At 44.8% G+C, this 5,284-nt stretch overlaps 1 pseudogene; it reads right to left on the bottom strand.

Annotated features, from left to right (window-relative positions):
* Window positions 1-1,021, bottom strand: LOC129478325 (nuclear transcription factor Y subunit gamma-like; annotated as a pseudogene).
* Between the last annotated feature and the right edge of the window lie 4,263 nt (window positions 1,022-5,284).

The following is a 5,284-nucleotide window of genomic DNA, read 5'->3' as shown; positions in this document are numbered from 1 at the left end:
TCAGTCACCAGTCACCTGGGGGGCCTGCCCATTGGAGGGCTGGTTGACTGACTGGATAAACATGGGCTGGGCAGGTCCTGGCCCGCAGGTATGGTTACTTGCTAGATCTGGTAGAGCTGCTGTCCATCTGTGAACTGGCTGAACTACTGCTGTCTTTGCTGGACCCCTGTCTGTGTAATCGGTTGAGCGCTGGTGGCAAGTGTCTGGATCTGTCCCTGCAGAACTCGAGTGCCTGATACAGACCGGGCTAAGCCGATACACTGAGCTGGCCAACTTTCAGCTGCACTGGGATCTGCTAGATCTCTCCTGTGTTAGTGAGGATCTGCTGCATCACCTGCACGGTCCATCCAGTACCACTCTGGGCCTATTGGGCTTGACCCTGTGCCTGGGCCTGGACAATCTGCACCTGCTGACCTTCTCCAACCTGCGTTGTCACGGGCGTGGTCTGGCCCTGCTGAGGCTGTGCGATGATGATCTGCCCAGGCTGGATGGTGGTCATGGAGCTGGCGGTGGGCTGGCCTTACTGCTGCCGCTAGACTTGGACGGCGGTGGGCTGCTGAGCCAGTGTGAAATAGTACTGGACTGGCTCAGCAGGAGTTACAGACTGCAGCACCTCCTCCTGACACTTTGGAGGTTTCAGTTCATCTCTTAGAACAATATCGATGAGAAAATCAAATTGATCAAATTTTGTAATTGCCATGGCGATATCATTTCTCTGTAGAGTCCGGCACTTGTTATCCTCTGTGTGAATCCAGGCTCGAAGAGTCAACCCTGTGATAAAAATCTGGGCTGCCGTGGCAAAGAGCACAGGGGCCTCTGCACTGATCATCTTCACATCTTCATCCAGTTTCATAATCTTCTTAATATGAGCCAGTGGGAGTTCCTGCACTCGGAAATCTTTCACTGCTAAATTCCGGATTTCTTCCATGACCCGAGGCCAGAAGGACTTTAGGCTTTGCTGGGCATCACTGCTGCTAGTACCACCAAATCCTCCTTCTGTGGACATTTCGACAAACGTCTCTTCAGGGAGTCCAGGAAGAGCAGGAGCCGCCGCGGCGCTCCTGCGGAGTCGGGCACTGCAGAGGCTTAGGTACCGCGGAGGGGAGGGGGAAGCGTGAGTCCTGGAGAACGGGGCACGCGCGAAGCTGGCGCACAAACAAGATGGCGGCCACGCCGTGTGCACTGTCTCCCCTTTTCCCCTCCCTCTCCCCCTCCCCTGGCGCCCCGACTCCTATAATTAATTTCATATAAGAGGTATTCTGAGAGCGTAGTTATATCAAAACCTTACCTGCATTATTTGCGTGTGTGTGTGTGAAAAATGAAGATAAAGAACATATTTAAAAGTAAAATCTGCTTTGTGGGAATAGAATTTACTTTTCACTTTTATTTTTCCTTCCCTTTTCCATTGTTTGGGATCCGCAGAGGATGAGTGCTCAACGTACAGCAGAGAGGAGGATAAAGCTGTAAGCAGTGTCTCAGATTTGATTGTGATCTCTCTCTCTCTCTTAAATAAAGATAATGTCCTCATTGTCTGATTGAGACAGAAACTCCCCACCTCCCTATTAAAAATTTTTTTTAAAAACCCTGACCCAGACGTTTCTGAAGCCTCCATTGATAACACACAATGGCCTGTTCTTCTAGGATGTTTCATGGCCCTTAAGGAAGCCTCTGTTCGCCCACATGATGAAAGGGTGAGAGATGAGCAAGGAGAAGCCGAGGTTCACCCGCCTCGCCCCGGCTAGGCAGAGGAATGTGGGCAAGTGCAGGAATCCATAAGGGACGAGCTGGGAAAATTATATTTTAAAATCAAAGTTAGGAAAGACTTCAAAGTTGGATTACTTTTTTCAAGCTCTAGGATTGTAAATATATTAAGGTGTAAAATAAAATGGTGCATGTGAGATCTCTTTGAAAACTATAAAATATAAGATGTAGTGGGCTAGGTAGTTGTCTCCAAAAGAGTAAGTCCAGGTCCTAATTCCTAGAACATCTAAATGGACTGCATTTGGAAAAAGGGTCTTTGCCAATGTGATCACATTAAAGATCATGAGAAAAGGTATTCTGAATTACCCCTGAATGCAATCACATATATTTTCCCAAGACAGACACAGATAGGAGAAGAGGAGGAAGCAATGTGGCCACAGAGGCAGAGACTGGAGTGATGGAGCCAAAAGCCAAGGAATGTTGGCAGCTGTCATATGCTGAAGGAGACACAATCTTTCCTCATAATCTAGAGGAAGTGACACCCTGCCAGCACCTTGATTTCAGACTTCTGGCCTCCAGAACTGTGGGAGAATACCTTTCTGTTATTTTAAGGCACACAATTTGTGGAAATTAGGTATGGCAGCCCTAGAAATCTCATATGTGTAAGGTTAGGAGCTAAGCTAGAAAATAAAAGTACTACTAGAAATGGCAATATATTCATTTATGAGTGTCATTAAGGGGTCCACTAACATTCCCATGTTGTAGTAGGATGATGTGATTAGCATGTGAGCCCCTAATTGGATTTCAAGTTCGTGATTAGGTGGTGAGATCCTTGAGGATCCTGTCATCCCATAATGCTGGGTGCCAAATAGGTGCCCAACAGATATTTTCTGATTTGCATCTCATAACAAGGAGTAATTCCTCCAAAGAGGAGCTCATCAAGAATGTGAAAAAGTAGAACTGCTCCCATCAGGAATTGTGGCCCTGTGGAACCCCAGCTCACTCTTTCTCTTGGGAGCTACTGAATTCTCAGGAAAAGCCTGTACCAAGTCCAGCAACTTCAGGGTCATCTGTGACACTCTGTGGACCCCTCATGAAGGTTTTCCTCCTAACTTTTATGCAAGAGAAGTTGACCATGCTCCAAAGCCATATCGACCAGACGAATCCCCATGATATGAGGGGATAGGATCAAATTTTCCAAGGTGAGGGTCGTGAAGCTACCTCTACCCAAGAGGGAGCCCGTTACATCACATTCCCATTGGCCTCCATTCAAACCTGAGTCCTGCTGCACCGTGAATTTAAGAAAACTTTTGATCCTCGGATTGCTGCCTCATTTGTTTCTAGAAATGTCTAGAAAGTTTCTAGAAATAGTCATTTTGTGTGGAAGCCTCTCAAGGTCCTTTACTGGCTAGCTTTGGCTCCTGTCACAATACCTCTCTCTCAGTCAGCATGACAACCATCTGCCCTTGAGGCTGAGAGGCCAAAACAAATATGATTACGGTTGCTATCTTCAGAGTGCTGACAGCACCCTTGGTGTTGGACAACTGACATGTTGGTTCCAGAATTGTTCCCCAGCCAAGTGCAGCCAGCCCAAGTCACAATGCCAAGCTTGATTCCCAAGGGACTTTGTAGAAACTGCAAAGTGAGAGAGGATACTATATACATTTGGATGAGAAATATGCTTCCATCAGCACTGGTTCCCCCACCCGATTCAGCAATACAGGAAGCTATTAAAAAGAATGCATGTTTTAGTTGCAAGTTTGGCAATTGTTCATTTATCACTGTACAGTCTCCTTCCACCCAAATATGCCCAGGAGTCAAATGCCCCAAATCTCTTTTCTCTCTCATGGATGAAATTAATCATTTATCCAAATGAGATTTTCTGTGCTATGTTGGCATGACCGCCCCTGTCTGGGATCCTGATGTCCCACTCAAGAGAATGGCTCTGTTGTTCTCCTTCTCAGACTGAAGCCCAGAGCAGCTAATTCGCCTCCTCACAGTGGCAGTCTCCACATTGTGAATTTGTAGGTCAGGACGTCTGTTAATTCTTTTGATCCTATGGCTTCCTTCCTTGCTGCAGCACTTCATGCATCTAGTCTGGTTGTGTTAGGATGGCTATGACCAGTTTTTGTCATGGTAATCTGGTTATATTCCATTCTATTTTAAAAGTAGAAGTATGGTGTTTTGTTGAGGCAGTAACAATTCCTGTTATGTCAACTGCACGTTGCAGAACAAATTCAGTTTTCAGTGATTCTGTTTTTTGAGATGAAATTGGAAAGGACTTTGGAAATTGCCTGGCCCAAATTCTCCATTTCGAGATTCTTCCAAAGTCAAAACCTTGTCTGTAATGGAGCAGGATTTGCGGTCAATTCTCAAAGTCCCCATTCTAAGCTCTTACCATGACCTCAAGCTTCCCAGAACATGATTGTCTGAAGATCCTTGACCATCTTGCATTTCCTTATCAGTAATCCCACGTCTCATGCTCCTCCTGGAAAGGGATTTTGATGTCCATTTATTTTGATAGGAGAGTCCTGGCCATCATCTGGCATAAGCTGCAGAGAAGCTTGTGTCCATCTGTGAGGTGGGGGGCATATTATTTCTCAACCTAATTGCAGCTGAGCCACGAAGACTCTAGATGTTAGGGTGCAATGACAGTCGTCCTGAATGTTGGCTCTTGTTTGACAGCACCATTCACTCTTACTGCTGGGACTCACACATGGCAGCGATGGGGCCCCTGAATGAGTTAAGGTGGATGCATTGATGGCCCCTCCTGTACTGCATTAGATGGCATCTGTGTACCCAGCTCATGAAGTTTGGCAGAACATGGAGAAAGACATGAGTAAGGAAGGCATGTTCTTCCCTTGGATGAAAGCACTATTCAAGCATCTCTCAGATAAGAGTTCCTGGCATTATACATTATCCTATTTTACCTTCTGAACAGCGTTGCGTTGAGGATAAAATAGCAAGATGACATGTAAAAGCACATAGGTTTTCATGGGTAAAAATTAATATGACTGCTAAGTACTTGACTTTATATTACTAGTCCCTTTTAAAATGTATTTTTAAAACATGGACAAAATTGCCACATAATATGTAATATAAATTATCTGGGAAAAATTTGCTAACCCTCTCATTTTGGCCAAATGACTCCCCCAGATGGTTGTGGAACTAAGACCCAGATCCAATATTGGCTGTGCCAAATGAAGAAATGGAAATAGATTTGAAAGGTGGGAACTTTGAATGGAAAACTTTTTTTTCCTTGCTTTCCAACCTAGAATCTGTTCAAAAGTGTTAGACAGCTCTCAGAATCCACAGTGGGAGAATAAAATTTCAAATGGAAAATTTTAAGTGCCAAGAGCCTCTCATCACTAGGATAACATTTTGTTTTTTCTTTCTTGAATTCTCTGACTTCCTCTCCTTTGCTGAACTATTTTGTAAGCATTTTATTAGTATTTATATGTTACATAAAATATTTTGGTTTGAGTTTTCTATAGGTTTTTGAGGGCATGTGAAATAAGGTCAAATCTTGTATTTTTGTAAAATTTTATTGGCCGGGCGCGGTGGCTCACGCTTGTAGTCCCAG

This window comes from Symphalangus syndactylus, chromosome 3 (genome assembly GCF_028878055.3).
Source record: "Symphalangus syndactylus isolate Jambi chromosome 3, NHGRI_mSymSyn1-v2.1_pri, whole genome shotgun sequence".
NCBI lineage: Eukaryota > Metazoa > Chordata > Mammalia > Primates > Hylobatidae > Symphalangus > Symphalangus syndactylus.
Note: the sequence above shows the minus strand (reverse complement) of the source record. Positions and strands in the feature narration are given on the sequence as shown.